Raw genomic sequence first — 17,398 nt, forward strand, 5'->3', positions numbered from 1 at the left:
AAAAAAAAAAAAAAAAAAAACGAAATTGCAGGAATTTTTAACCAAGGGTAATATTGACTTTTTTTTTTCCTAACAAAGCAAAAAAGGTTATTTTCGGTATAAAACTAACCCAACTGACCCTCAAATTTTAGGAGTTAATCTAGCAATTAACTGCTCAATTTGGGTCAAACTAGTGATTTTCCATAATATCTCATTTGGTTGTTTCTACCAAAAAAAAAAGGTTATTTACCCTTTTATTCATTTCTTCTTCTTTTATTCCTACCAAAAAAAAAATCTTCTTCTTTTATTCATTTTCTCTTTATTTCTCAAAAAGTTTAGTAGGGCAATACAGTAATTAGTTATTTTTACACATGATTGACTAATTTTATGCTTCCACTTTCTGTCTCAAGGCCATTGAATTCGGGTTTAAACTATTCCATAAAAGTTTTGACAATCCACAATTTCAGTATCTTGATATTCTGTAATTTTAATTATTAATATAAAAAAATATTTGGGAAATTATAATGTGTCATAAAGTTTTGAGAACACTCTTTGTTTTTTTATAGGATTTGTTTCTGTTACCAATTTACCATTACCAATCATATATAAATATATTTATATTAACATTTTTGAAGTACATTTTGTGTTATGCTCTTTTAGTTATAATTATTTAAAAACATGTTTACAATCTTAATCCCTATAAAATTTTCCAAAATAACGATAACATCATATTTTGTTTCGTTAATATTTTACATTCCATTTCTAACACAATACTGCAATCAATATTTTCTGTAAACAGTAACTATAATAAATTACTGACACTTTCTATTGTTTTTTGAATTCTTTGCTTCTATTATATGGAAACAGAAACTATAATATATCACGTGACAAGTTATATAGCAAGACAAATTTGAGTTGATATAAATATAAATTAAAATATTATTTAATTTTGTGTTCATCATGTTATTATTTTATTAACACCATCAATATTAGAAGATTTAAAATTTTAATTAAATTACGATTATGTAAAAAACCAAATATCATGCAATGTACCACTAATAAACCCTAAAATTAACAATCTAAATACAATTATACATCTCAAACACTAAACAAAATCAACAAACATTTATAACTTAGAGGGGGTATTGAAACAAGATTTGAGAGGATTTTGTGAGATTTTGGAAATTTTAGATTTTGTGAGATTTAAGTGAGTTTTTAGATTATTTGGTTGAATTGTTTATTTTTTATTTTTAAGAAGAAAAAAATTAGCTTGTGATTTGTTGAGATTTTAGGTGATTCTGAGAGATTTGTAGAACAAAAAAAAGGAAAAGTTGAGTTTATTCACATCATCCATCCCTTTATCAAAACAGAAAACAAAACACTGTCGTTGCCAATTTGCCATGTAATGGAATGGAACAAAGTTAATGCTAAGAGACTTTGGTAGACAACTAAACATACAAGTTGAGTTCCTTTTCACATTTTCTTTGAATTTTTAATTTGTGATTCATGATGGGAGAGATTTACTACACATCTGAAGACTATATTGTATAGTGGTAGTAAGCAAAGTCTGAGTAATCAAAGGCTTCTCTGTATATGAATTTAGAAAAGTTGGACAAACATATTTGCAGGTCTACTTCAAATAGAGATAATGGAAGTGTGCATTAATTTAGGACAGCCCTTGTAAAGATCAACAAAAGTACATGCCCCTTCTCCTTTTGCAAGTCTTTTGGGTTTACACAAACACAGTTGTACCTTCCCCTTCCCCTTCTCCTTCCCCAACGAATATAATCATTATACTACTCTTCCTCATATGAATGTATCCAATATGTATATGGCTTCAGATATATTCATAATTTGCATCATAATTAAGCTTAAATTCAAGCAACATCGTCTTGAGTGCAAAGCACAATAGAAAGAGGATTCATCATGATCAGTTTATGCTTTCATTTCACCTGCATATTCAAATGGTCTCTTTTAAAGCATGATTCAATGCATGGTAAAATAGCAATGTCGATAGCATATTGTGAGACCAATGTATTAAATATTACACAACACTAAAGAGATGGAGTTTGTTTAGTTAAACATAAGTGAAGAGTAAAACTTAAGCTGAACGTTTGAAACTCCAACTCAATGTCTGAAATTGTAATAGAACTATCCAAAACAAAGTGTATCTGAGTCTAATATTGAGCTCAAGAAATAATTCTACATAACCAGAAAGGATTAGATTTTCTTGTTAGACCACAACATTTGAATAATCGAATTCAAAACAAATTGCAGTTAACAAATTAACGTACTTGCGGCGATAAGTGGAACGACGGCGACACGACCAAGTGTTAACACGGTAGCCAATGTTGATTGTGACCACTGAAACTGTCATTTCATGCTCTCTTATGATACACGGTAGGAAGAGTTTTGTGTTCTGGTTGGAAGATGATTGCGGCGAAGAATTGTGGTCACCATCATAAAGTTAACTGCGACCACTGAAACTGTTTTGGGAAGATTGGTCTACCTTGCTGGGACGAATGAGATGAAGAAAATCTGGAAAGGTGATGGTGGTGACATCTGTGAATCGGAAACCTCAGAGCTGTACGGGAAGAGTTACGGAAAGGATGAACCAATGTTTTTTTTTCTGAAATCCTTCAAAATTCCACCTCAAAGGGTGTGATTTTATTAGTCATATTTTTCAACTAAAACATAAAAACAAGTCTTCTAGAATCATTTAAAGTAGCATTTTTTTTTAAAAGTTGTGATACTTTGAATAACAATAGATTTCAAGTAATTTTTATAAATTCTAATTGAATAACAAGAGATTGTGCATTATTTTAAATGATTTTACATGAATGTCAAGTTGAATAACATAGGATTTCTAAAGATTTTTAAAAATTATCAATTGAATAACAAGTGATTTTAAGAATACTCTAAAATCTTTTAAAATGTAAAGTTCAATACCCTCTCTTAAAATGGAAAAATTTTAGTTTTTAAAAAAATTGTCCTGTGATGTACCACGGGTTAAATCCCGATATATATATATATATATATATACTATGTTTGACATCACCAATCAGTTGTATGGAGTTCACATGGCTACTAATAACCATCCCTACAAAAAAAGAACACACATTTCCAATTCACCAAAAACTTGTGCCGATGGTTCTCTACCAAATCACTATCAGTTTACACGTTTGCGCAGTTTTTGACTTTTTCTATTATTTGCTCACCGACTCATACACTAAAAGGCGCCGCAACGGTAGTTGAGAAACAAACAACCTTTTAAAGGAGTTCAAAACCACGTGGGAACAACATAAACCGTCGATTACCAAAAACATGTGAAGGTCCAACACAAAAGAAGAAACAGCTGTTATTGCTTATTCCCCAGGCTGGAAAACAAAAACAAAAAAAATACAATTAGGACAGCCTGCCCTAACTCTTCTCCGCGTCAGCCCGAACCTCTTTATATACTCTCACCTCCACTTCATGTTTACTCCAAAACATTCTCATTTCACTTCCTTCTTCAATCTTCAGCAATTTTTGAATCATATATTCCAATACTTAGAAACTGGCGATTTCCAAATCTTCCTTTGTTCCTCTCATGTTTGCGATGTTTTACCTAGCTGTTACCATCGTCTCTGCTCAATCAGTTGAGTCTCCTGCACCTAGTCCTACTTCTGGATCCGGTGTGATTTTGCCTTCGTTCGTTGTAGCTGTCGCGGCTCTTATTTTTGGCTCTGCATTTAGCATCTTATAAGACTCCAAGTATATGAGTCTTTGATTCTATTTATGTATACATTTTTCTCTATGAGACTATTGTTTCATTTGTTGACGATTTTATTTATTTACGTGGATGTTTGTTATGTATGAGTTGATTCTCTATGATTATTATAATATATCTCGATAATACTAAAATTATTAATAATTAATATTGTATTTGAGAACCCCTCATACGAATCACTACAAATTTGGTCACACTGTATGTGTTAGTGTTATTAAATTTGCATTAGAACCTCTCTTTTTTTTTGGCTAATTTGCGAAGCATATTCTGCGCTCTATTTTCATTGTGGTTGGCACTAAGAGATAAACTCGGTGAAACAAATGAAACCAGAAAATATTTCCTCTTTCAGAAAAAAAGACCAAAAAATATATCATTTTCGTTTGCCATTAATTTTGTACAGTCTGAACCAAATTTTGTGGTCGCTTTCTCGGAAATATAAACACACTAGATTGCTCGATTTTTAGCTCGAGAAATTTAAACAGCGAATGCCTAATAGTAGTATATACAAGATCGGCTCCACAAAGACTAAATTGTTACTTGTAAGATTTTTGAGAGTAGTTAAAAGTTAGAACTAAGAAATGTTTTGGGTTTTTATTTAATTAATTACCAGAGAAAACAAATAACATAAACCATATTAAAAGATTGATTAAACCATAAAATAAATGTAACATGTTTTAGGAAATTCATTAGGAATAAATAAAAATTAGACTAATAATTCTTGGATTAAAAAAAACAAAAACTAATTGGTATGTAAAATAATTTCAAAGTTGGTATATTTATCTTGTATGAAAATGATAAAATGAAACTAGTATGCCTTTGAGTTTGGTTTTAGTCAGTGGCGGATCTAGCCAAACTTGTCACCAGATGCAAAAAACTAAAAAAATGTAACATAGATAGTGTCGAACTCATGATCTCATTTTTAATATGGTGCATTCTTACCATTATGCCACTTTAACTTTAAGAATTAATATATAAACTAAACTATTTAGAATTTCATATAGTGCATATGCACTACCCTTGAATAAGGTGGATCCGCCCCTGGTTTTAGTTAGATTTTCTTTTTCTCATCCCATGATTTAATGTAGTATATACAAAAAAGAAAAATAACAATAAAATATTTATTAAGTTTGATCATCTTTTATTAAAATTTTTATTCAGTACAGTGGGTTGGGAATAAAGTGGAAGACACTCCTTATCTATGGAGTAAGTAGAAAGATGAGACATGAAGATGATCTTGATGGGAATAAAGTGGGTTGGGTTTTTCATGCGAGGCTGGTCCTGTCGCGGTTGTTGAAGGAGAACTTCGAGTGAAGGAGATCTTGGTTCTTGGTGGTGTCTTTTAAGAACGACTGGTACCATAAGCCAGATTCTTTGAAATCTCTATCAGCGACATTGTTATCGAAATCAACATAACTGAGTCCGAATCTTAATGTAAAGCCATTGCAGAACTCGTAATTATCACCAAGAGACCAAGCAAAGTATCCTTTCACGTTGACACCCTTCTCCCTAAAAAAAAGAACAACCATTAAATGCATGCGTCTGACTTATCATACTTACATGTATTTGTTATATATGTAAAGGAAAATGGAAGAAGAATATGATTCACTCACTTGATGACCTTACGGAGAAAACATAGATGACTGCATAGATAATCAATCCGATTGTAATTGTGAAATGCCTCTGTGAAGGTTATGTTACTGATGTAGTATATTTCAGTCAATTAAATTATCAATCCACAATCTGCATTAATCAACTCACTAAGAATACACAAAGTTGTTTAATCTATTTTTAAAAAGAATTGGTTTTGTTGTAACAATCTTAACTAGCAAACAAATTAAAGAAAAGAAACAGAACACAACTAATAACAAACTTTGAATCAAGTTTAAACAAGTGAACCTTGGGCAAGATAATTGACTTGGGAGATAGCTAACCAATCCTAGATGTCCATGCAACAATCAAGAACAATCCTATGGCTAAGAACACTAATGCAAATCAATCCATTTCCATGGTAGAGATTCCTATGCTAATCAAGTGATAATCAACTTTTTCCAAAGGCAATCACAAAGCTAGCATGCATTAAGAACAAGTCTTAATACCACTAAGCACCCTAATCATCAATTTCCATTGGTTAGGAGTGCAAAGCCCTTGAATAGTTTGGTTCAGGAATTTCATCAAACATCTTCTGGACAATGGAAATCCTAATGTTTAAATTCAAGCTAGGCTTTCCAGCATTATTAACACTAACCAAGATAGGAAACACATAAATAAGGCTCTAGACATCAAAGATCAATCATATATCTCCCTAATCTACCTAGCCCAAAGTTCTAATGATCTACTCACTCATCATCATGATCACACAAAGGAAATAGTTTGATCTTTGTGAAATCATAATAAGAGATTATAGATTAAGAGATTTGAAAGAGAAATTGCTAATAAAAAACTTAGAAGTACTTAATCATTCAACAAACCAAGAGTAAATAAGCTTAAGAATCCTAAGTAGCTGCTAAACAAGAGATAAACAAAAGATAAACCAAAAATAAGAGATAAGTCTGCCCTTAATAGGGTTAGAGTATTTTATAGCAAAATAAAAGGGAGTCAGGTCAACCCAGTTCAAACCGGGTCAAACCCCGATCAAAACTAAAACAAGTGTGGTGATGATCTCATACGACCATGCTTTGACCGATTGAGATGGCCCATTGGGATGGTCAGGCACACTTTGGCCGATGGTGGTGGCCGCTGGTTTAAACGGTGTTTTCTCTTCTTGCGCTCCATCGGCCATGGCTTGGCCGATTGATGAGGTCGCGTGGCTCCAACGGTCATGGCTTGGCCGATTGAGCTTGGCCGCTGCTGTAAACGATCTTCCTCTTACTAAAATCCATCGGCCAGCTCTTGACCGATTGGGATGGCCGCTGGTCTTCACTCGGCAACCGTTTGGCCGCTGCTCTTGGCCGCGTGTGGCTCCTGTTTTCACTCTGGCTGTATATACGTTCACTCAAACAGGTATAACTCTTTACACGTACATCTGATTGGCCTGAAATCACCTCCATTGCAAAGCTTACTCAATTTCCAATAACTTAGATAAATAACTCTGGAGCTAAATCCCAAATAAAGGTCTTCATACGAGTCGATCTTTGAGGGACTGCAAACTGGTTCCGAATCATCAATCATCTTGTGTGCATCCAAATGTGTGTCTTCCATTATATTGCTAATTATTGACTTATTTGGCTCCAAAACACACTTTCCTTGTACATCTCTACTCCATCATCTGAGATAACAAACTTGATGCAAAATGCAACCTAAACAATCTAAATATTCATGAATATGCACAAAACAATGAAGAATTAAATTCTAAAATTACATAAAAACACAAGATATCAATTACCACCGGCGGTTCTGATTCCTAATTTCATAGTATTTGAGTCAATTTTTTGAACCAATATTGAAACATGTCTAGATGAAAGAGATGAGTAGTAGAACTAACCGTTCTCGGTGACATATATTAAAGGGTCACCGTATATGATTTTGAAATACTCAATCACGTGGTAAATGCCTTTTGGGTGGTAATAACTGCCGTTATTGAACTGATAAAAGGATATATAATATAAGAAGTCAGTAGAATGTATTTTCTATTAAAACAAAATGACTGAAAGAATAGGGGTGGATTATTCATGCATACTGGCCGACCAGGGGCCTCACCCGTGGCATTTTTAGCTGTAAATTCGCAAGGATGACATCATTGATAGTCACAAAATGTTGTAATTAAAAAGAAATAATATGTAGAAATAGTGTGGTACATGTGAGAGTTGCTTTTGAGTCCATCATGGCAGTGTGTTCGTCCCAAGGAACTACTTTATCATTGTTCGTCCCAAGGAACTACTTTATCATTGTATTGAGTGACGTAATAGTTGAGAGTTGAGACCAAGAAAATCATATGAACCCTTTACAAGTTTGACTTCTGTCTCGTTGAACTCTGGAAGCCGACCACTCACAAATTTCATCATGATGTCTGGGTATTTACCCATTGTTAGCGGCTCTATGAACCTGATATACATGCATACTTTTCATTACTTTTTTATATATACAATATTGTATAAACAATTTCATTAGTGGATATGTACATACCATCCATGGAAAAATTCTTTAGACCGATATGTTGTCTCTTTGCTCTCTGGAATGTCATCAAACGGAAGAAACCATCTAGTTATCATCACAGGTCCAATCTTTCCTTTTTGCTCTAGCTTTTTGTCAGATAGACGTATACAACACAAGTTACAAAATGATGATTAAATGTATTATTATAAATGGTGAACCCACCTGATAATGTTTAACAACTGTAGCATGAGCAAGAAGATAGGGCTCTGTTGAAGAATTTCCGCCGTAACATCTTTTGTCAATCTTAGGAGAACATCGACCGGGTGCATCAGTTCCCAACGCATATCCTCTCGTAGGCATTGTGTAGAGCTGATTAATAGTGATCCAGTTCTTTACCCTATCACCAAATTTCTCAAAACACAGATCTTCATAATCTTTGAAATCTTCTCTGCACATTTTATAGAATTATATTTTCGTTAATGCAAGTTCAAATATTTATAGAATTATGTTTTCTTTATAAGCAAATGGCATCAAAAAACATACATGATCATCGTCTTGTTCAGGAAACTTTCATATTCATCTTGTAGTGTTTGATGAAGGTCCCGGTGAAAGAGGGTATCAAAAGGCTCTATACCCTTATTTTTGAGGCCATCGATGAGATCGCTGTAGTACTTAATACCATCTTCGTTGATTCCCATATTCCTCTTTCATTCTGCTCATATCTATACCTATCATATACAGGTTATATCCCGTGCATGCGCCTATTGTTATATATATATAATAAATTATGTTAATTAATTTAATTTTATTTAATAATGATAAAAAGCAAAAAAATCTAAATCTCAATGTCTTTAGAAAATTTACACTTTTTAAAAAATCATACAAATTTATAATATATAACTAATTTAAATATAATCACACATACATATCTCTTAATTTTTTTTTTGTTTTTTTATTATTTAACTTTAATAACAATTTTCATTAGTTTCTCTCAGGATTTGAAGTTAAGAAAAAAATGATAAAATGAAAATTAACTATGATATTCAAATATTAATTTAAGTTGTTCATATAAGCTAACACATAACCTAAAATACTAAATGAGAGAAACAAAATTATTCTCTATAAAATCATATGAAGTACAAGCAAAACTTTAAAGTACAATTCCCAAAAATTAATTTTACTTTTAAATCTCTTTTTTATATTGCCTTCATTTTAATTTATATTGCTACATTTAGTTATAATTGTTTCATCTTTGTAGTAAAAGGTAGATAGAAAATAGAATATTATATTGTTTTTTATATAGAGAAATCCTTTTGAAGTACATATTTGAATTAAATAAATATAGCTTAATGATCTTTATTTAATTATATGTTTAATCAGAGACTAAACATAATGATGAGTATTCTTAAAAAATGTGTTACAATTTTGTTAGAGGTAAGAGAGAGTTGAAAAAAAATTATTTGATATTTCATAATTATATTACAAAAATTTCTTTCCTTAGAAGTTAGAACATTACATATTTTTAAGAATCAAATAAATATATATATGAATATGTAAGAAATAATCTAAAATCTAAAATAAAGAAAGAAGTACATAAAAGCAAGAAGAAATAAAATGGAGAACAATGTAAAATATATTATTAAACTCTTACAATATTATCTTCATTGAGTTTTCAACCAATGCAAGAACATTAAAAACAAAAAAAAACAAAGAAAATATTTAGGATTTGAGATATGATGGAGGAGGATGTGAGAATGATTATTTATAGGATAAGAAGTGATGGAAGTTACATTTCTCAAAAAATAAATTAGAGGAGTTATAATTATAATTGCTAGGGTATTTAATCCACAATTTATGTAATTTCTGTTACAATTTAGTACTAAAGTGTATATTTAAATTAAGAATTAATGTATATGATTAAATATGTTGTATTTTAGGTTTAATTAAAAATAAATATTAGATGTTTAAGAAAATAAACACCAAATANTGGGACAGCTAGCAATCTTGTGATCCTTGCTCCCACACTTGAAGCAACTAGCACCACTCGACGTTTGCATAGCCTCCCACCTCCTCTTGGTTCCCTGCGCAGGCTTGCCGACCTTGCTAGAACTGTTGGGCTAGCCGCCACTGATTGTGCCCGGAAATCCTCCTCGATCCCTGCTGCAGTCTCAACCAGCTCTGCGCGCGAAGANATACACCAGTAAGGAGAGAGTAACTGAAATTAGAAAATATTATATAATATAAAATAATTAGGTAAGACAATATTAAAAAGAGACCACAAAATAAATTTAAAAGAAAATTATATGAAAATATGTCACATGTCACAAACAAATTAAATATGAACATAACTTATATCATTTTAAATTAGATGATAATAATCAAAAATACAAGAGTGTGTTTCTCATAATTTTAAATTACAAAGATGAAACAAAAAAAGGAAAAATGCAAAAAAATACATGACTTATTTAATATTGTCAGAAAAAAACACGAACTCTTTTTCGTTACCAGAAAAATACTTAAACTATTTTATAGGTTATAAGAAAATACATGAACTATCACGATTTTCAAATTTCCCACATATCATTGTTACGATTTTTAACGACGTTAACATGATCTTTTTACAAACGAAATATTGATTTAAGATCTCCGTTGTTAGTCAATGAAACACCATAAAAATTGAGGTAAGATTAATTAGGGCTTCTAGCGGTAATTGAACAGATAAGAGAGGAGAGGTCAGAAAAAGTGAGAGGCGAGAAAGAGGAGAAGATAGACCTGTGAGATTCTGTCGGTTTTGCTTTGGGAAGTCGAGATATCTCTGTGACCCATTAACTATTTATAGCCTATTAATAATTAGCTTAAACATGAGAAAAACAAAAAAAACCCAAAAGATTTATAGGTGACACGTGGCAGATATATAAAACTTCTTCATAGGGTGTAAGCCTACTTTATTATACTAGATATTTACACTTCCAAATAGCAACAATAACATATACGACATATAACATATAAATCAATAAATGTATACATAACGTGGAAGGATCCTTGACCACGGCAAGGAGAATCTGTAGCCAGTAGTGTTGAGTTCGCTCATCACGTCTATATCTTTCTGTAGTTTATTTTTTACAGTGACATGTAAATCCACACATAGTTGTAGATAATTCATTGAGTACATTAGCAAGCATATAAATTGTGGAATTAACCTGCCAATACGTATATGAGTCACAAGTAGTGTCTCATTTCTTCAAATCGGCTCCTCCTTTCTCTGATAGGGTTAAAAAAATCACTAGAAATATATAGAAACATATAAACAACATTCCTCTCCTATAACTATGTAAGTTTTTAATCGAAAGAAACCATGCAAACGACAAACCTGGGTATATCTGTGAGGTGTAGCCATCCAAAACATTAAGTCCACGACCTCTACCACCTTCTATCTGAAATAAAAAGAAAAAACCATGCAATGTTTGATTTAGTGTTAGTGGGATTTTCTATACGTCAAATGTGGGTTATCTGAACAGAATGAGTGATTTGCATGTTACATACCTGGTAAGCAGAAGATGCAACACCGAAGATGAAGTCTTTATCGAAGTTGAGTCTGTTGAAACGATCAGTTTGGCTACATGTGAATGGCTCATTCTCCTCGCTGGTAATATCTTCAGCTTTGCAAGTCACCACACACAATAGAAAAACTAATCTGCCCAAGAAGCTTCATAGTTAATATGTTGATGTATCTGTTAAGTTGCATGGAAGCTTTGTACCAATCTAGGGTTTATATAGCCATGTAAAGAGTGGCATATGCATTACCTTGCCTTAGCGTCTTGGGAGGTTTAGGTGAAATGTGGGATCACTTACACTAGACTGCGTTAACGGATATGGCTTATCATTGAATGGACAAAATTTTATTCGTAGCCATTCGAACTCTAGTGGGATCGGTCGTTTGCTATAATAACTTGACTAAAGATATGACTTATATTATTCTTTCTTTCCACTTTTTCATATATACGTCTTTGCTTTTCTGTCGATCATTTCATTGCGTAAAATGTTGCATTCTTTATCTCAACTGTGAGTGAACTGTTTGATTAGTAATATTTTTTAAAGTTGATTTGATAAAAAAAAAAAACGGTGGATATTATTGAATAAAATGAGAAATATCTAAGTTGTTATTAGAAATAACAAAGTATTGGTAAAATTACGAGTTAAAATTGAAACGATGTGACCATTTTTTTAAATGATAAATAATAATAATAATAAATAAATTACAACTAGTGGTCACATACCCACTAGCCACCTAACCACAATCACAACAACAACGGAATAACAGATACCAATATCCAGTAATACTAAATAATAGAATAACTAATATCCAAACATAACTATTCCAATGTCAAACAACATGAAACAAGGAACTGACAACCTAGCAAGTTCTAAAGACTCAACTCTAGCAACCTAGCAATGCCAGACAACAACCAATCGAGTCCCTAGAACATCCTCCTCTTCATTGCCTTGATTCCACGATCACACTTTGCCTTTACCTGCATCACAAACACAAATAGCAATGCATGAGTATTTTATAAACACTCAGTAAGGCAATCCTCCCATCTACTGGGCTATACACACAAGCAATAGAGATACTCTAACCATCAAACAACAATAAACAAACAAACCAGACTCTGCATCGACCGACACAAAGCTTGCGTCGACCAACACCAACAGGGAACCCTAATTGCATCGGTTGAGGCAATTAGGGTTTCCGCATGATGTCGACACAAGGTTCACTTGCATCGCCGATGCTTCCACTTGCATCGACATCATGCGGAAACCCTAATTGCATCGACCGACGCCTCCACTTGGCATCGACCGATGCTCATAGGTCAATCCGCGTCGTCCACGCACTAGCATTGATCGACACACATAGTGCATCAACCGATGCACATGCCGAGCATCGATTTTTCCAAAACTTCTCGCCAGATCTTCGTTCCTACAACCACAAGACTCGATCCCAAGCTACAAGAAAGCTTCCTAACGCCTCAAATAAAATTCTAACAAGCCTAACTACACATAAACAAACAGATCAGAGGAATCTCCAGCTAAGATAAGACATGGTCATGCACTTACCTTTGCCACAAATGAAATCTGACCCAAAAAAAGGAAGAAAACGCTCCTAGGAAGCTCCTACAACGATCCCAGCTACAATTCTCTACAGAAACAGCTTCCAACTCCAAGAAATCACCAAGAACACTCAAGAACACCAAGCACTCTTCACTCTCTCTTCTGTTTCTCTCAAAATCGGCCAAAGTCGACTAATGAGACAAAAGAAACGATTTAAGGGTTTTCCTTTTCCCTTTGTCCAAAACATAGCGTTTAACTTAAGTCAAAATGCAGAAGCTGAACCTGCATCGACCGATGCTCCTCCAACATCGACCGATGCACATCCCCAAATCGGAATTACGGTAATCCCTGCAATGACTGAAACACATCCTCAAACTCCTCCACAGCCTGAATACCGCTAATCGTAGACTTCCCCACTGACTCTAGCATAGATATGGTAACCAGATTAGCCTCACGGCCCTTCTCGATCATCTTCCCAGCCTGAATAGCCGAGATCACGAGACTCCCTGAAGTTGGTCTACTCCCCTGGAAAACCAACTTGCCTCCTGAGCGCTCAAACTCCACTCTACCTCGATGACAATCCAGATGAACCATATGCCGATGCAACCAGTCTATCCCCAAGATAACGTCATACAGCTCCACTGGGCTGATAAGCAAATCCGCAGGCCAAGACTCTCCCGCAATCTGAATATCAATACCCCTCGCTCGACCAATAACTCTCAGAAACTTGCCTCCAGCAACTCTAACAACTCCCGCACGCTTTCCATGATCTCCCATGATACCCACACTCTCTGCACACTCCGGGGTAATGAACATATGAGTAGCTCCCGAATCAAACATAACGTGGGACTTAAACCCGCCCACCAACAAGGTCCCTACACAAACCTCATGTGTTGAGAACCTAACACTTTATCACAGAACAACATAAAAACTGAACTTAGTAAGAATTCACAAAGACAAGTACCACAACTTATACTAGTGATCGCCCCGGCACTGGTTCCACCAGTCTCTGCAGTCGTGTAAACACGTGGCGCCTGCTCAATCCGTGCCACCAGCTGCCTTCCCGGCTACACCTGCTGCAACGATGCCACTGCTTTCGGCTGCAACTTAGGACACAAGGGCCTGATGTGCCCTGGCTCCCTGCAATGATAGCATACACGAGCTGCTGTCGACGGAGCACTCCTCTTGGGACAGCTAGCAATCTTGTGATCCTTGCTCCCACACTTGAAGCAACTAGCACCACTCGACGTTTGCATAGCCTCCCACCTCCTCTTGGTTCCCTGCGCAGGCTTGCCGACCTTGCTAGAACTGTTGGGCTAGCCGCCACTGATTGTGCCCGGAAATCCTCCTCGATCCCTGCTGCAGTCTCAACCAGCTCTGCGCGCGAAGAATAACTCCGCCCTCTATAGTGAACCCTCAAGTCATCACGTAGGGCCCTCAAAAACCTCTTGATATGAGCTNGGCCAAGACTCTCCCGCAATCTGAATATCAATACCCCTCGCTCGACCAATAACTCTCAGAAACTTGCCTCCAGCAACTCTAACAACTCCCGCACGCTTTCCATGATCTCCCATGATACCCACACTCTCTGCACACTCCGGGGTAATGAACATATGAGTAGCTCCCGAATCAAACATAACGTGGGACTTAAACCCGCCCACCAACAAGGTCCCTACACAAACCTCATGTGTTGAGAACCTAACACTTTATCACAGAACAACATAAAAACTGAACTTAGTAAGAATTCACAAAGACAAGTACCACAACTTATACTAGTGATCGCCCCGGCACTGGTTCCACCAGTCTCTGCAGTCGTGTAAACACGTGGCGCCTGCTCAATCCGTGCCACCAGCTGCCTTCCCGGCTACACCTGCTGCAACGATGCCACTGCTTTCGGCTGCAACTTAGGACACAAGGGCCTGATGTGCCCTGGCTCCCTGCAATGATAGCATACACGAGCTGCTGTCGACGGAGCACTCCTCTTGGGACAGCTAGCAATCTTGTGATCCTTGCTCCCACACTTGAAGCAACTAGCACCACTCGACGTTTGCATAGCCTCCCACCTCCTCTTGGTTCCCTGCGCAGGCTTGCCGACCTTGCTAGAACTGTTGGGCTAGCCGCCACTGATTGTGCCCGGAAATCCTCCTCGATCCCTGCTGCAGTCTCAACCAGCTCTGCGCGCGAAGAATAACTCCGCCCTCTATAGTGAACCCTCAAGTCATCACGTAGGGCCCTCAAAAACCTCTTGATATGAGCTTCCTCAGACTCCATATCCTGACCCCCATACCTCAGAAGTCGACTGAATCCAAGTCAAGCTACCGCACTAACCGAGTTCCCTAAGCTAGCTGAAGGAACTGCACCTCCAACCAGCCAGTGCCTCTCTATGGAAATACTTGCGGTTGAACTCCAAGACGAAGTCAGCTCAAGACATCTCCCTANAACAAGGTCCCTACACAAACCTCATGTGTTGAGAACCTAACACTTTATCACAGAACAACATAAAAACTGAACTTAGTAAGAATTCACAAAGACAAGTACCACAACTTATACTAGTGATCGCCCCGGCACTGGTTCCACCAGTCTCTGCAGTCGTGTAAACACGTGGCGCCTGCTCAATCCGTGCCACCAGCTGCCTTCCCGGCTACACCTGCTGCAACGATGCCACTGCTTTCGGCTGCAACTTAGGACACAAGGGCCTGATGTGCCCTGGCTCCCTGCAATGATAGCATACACGAGCTGCTGTCGACGGAGCACTCCTCTTGGGACAGCTAGCAATCTTGTGATCCTTGCTCCCACACTTGAAGCAACTAGCACCACTCGACGTTTGCATAGCCTCCCACCTCCTCTTGGTTCCCTGCGCAGGCTTGCCGACCTTGCTAGAACTGTTGGGCTAGCCGCCACTGATTGTGCCCGGAAATCCTCCTCGATCCCTGCTGCAGTCTCAACCAGCTCTGCGCGCGAAGAATAACTCCGCCCTCTATAGTGAACCCTCAAGTCATCACGTAGGGCCCTCAAAAACCTCTTGATATGAGCTTCCTCAGACTCCATATCCTGACCCCCATACCTCAGAAGTCGACTGAATCCAAGTCAAGCTACCGCACTAACCGAGTTCCCTAAGCTAGCTGAAGGAACTGCACCTCCAACCAGCCAGTGCCTCTCTATGGAAATACTTGCGGTTGAACTCCAAGACGAAGTCAGCTCAAGACATCTCCCTATGCACTCTCCTGGCTGCCACATAACTCCACCACAACTGAGCATCACCAGTCAAATGGTGGACCCCAATGTCCACCCAAAACTCCTCAGGACATCTCAGAGTATGGAAGTTACGTTCCACACTCGTCCTCAACGCATCCGCAGCGGTAGGATCATTACCTCCCAAAAACCGCTCGGTACCAATAANAGTCTCTGCAGTCGTGTAAACACGTGGCGCCTGCTCAATCCGTGCCACCAGCTGCCTTCCCGGCTACACCTGCTGCAACGATGCCACTGCTTTCGGCTGCAACTTAGGACACAAGGGCCTGATGTGCCCTGGCTCCCTGCAATGATAGCATACACGAGCTGCTGTCGACGGAGCACTCCTCTTGGGACAGCTAGCAATCTTGTGATCCTTGCTCCCACACTTGAAGCAACTAGCACCACTCGACGTTTGCATAGCCTCCCACCTCCTCTTGGTTCCCTGCGCAGGCTTGCCGACCTTGCTAGAACTGTTGGGCTAGCCGCCACTGATTGTGCCCGGAAATCCTCCTCGATCCCTGCTGCAGTCTCAACCAGCTCTGCGCGCGAAGAATAACTCCGCCCTCTATAGTGAACCCTCAAGTCATCACGTAGGGCCCTCAAAAACCTCTTGATATGAGCTTCCTCAGACTCCATATCCTGACCCCCATACCTCAGAAGTCGACTGAATCCAAGTCAAGCTACCGCACTAACCGAGTTCCCTAAGCTAGCTGAAGGAACTGCACCTCCAACCAGCCAGTGCCTCTCTATGGAAATACTTGCGGTTGAACTCCAAGACGAAGTCAGCTCAAGACATCTCCCTATGCACTCTCCTGGCTGCCACATAACTCCACCACAACTGAGCATCACCAGTCAAATGGTGGACCCCAATGTCCACCCAAAACTCCTCAGGACATCTCAGAGTATGGAAGTTACGTTCCACACTCGTCCTCAACGCATCCGCAGCGGTAGGATCATTACCTCCCAAAAACCGCTCGGTACCAATAAGGCCCATCTCTGTCAGCATGCTGATATAACGAGAATGGACCCCCACATCCGCAGCCGCTGGCTGCCGCTTCTCCGCCACCACTGGTGGCACTACCTGAGCCTGAGCCGGTGCCACTGACGGCAACCGCGCTATCAACTGTGCCAGCAAACCCGCAAGGTCAACACCCGGGACTTCACCCACTGGGACTCCCACACTTGGGGCCCTAACATCACCGGCTACTGGAGCAT

General features: G+C 37.6%; 1 pseudogene; it reads right to left on the reverse strand.

Moving 5' to 3' along the window:
- Window positions 4,891–11,585, reverse strand: LOC104736627 (annotated as a pseudogene).

The sequence above is a fragment of the Camelina sativa genome, chromosome 13 (assembly GCF_000633955.1).
Source record: "Camelina sativa cultivar DH55 chromosome 13, Cs, whole genome shotgun sequence".
In the NCBI taxonomy this organism is placed as follows: domain Eukaryota; kingdom Viridiplantae; phylum Streptophyta; class Magnoliopsida; order Brassicales; family Brassicaceae; genus Camelina; species Camelina sativa.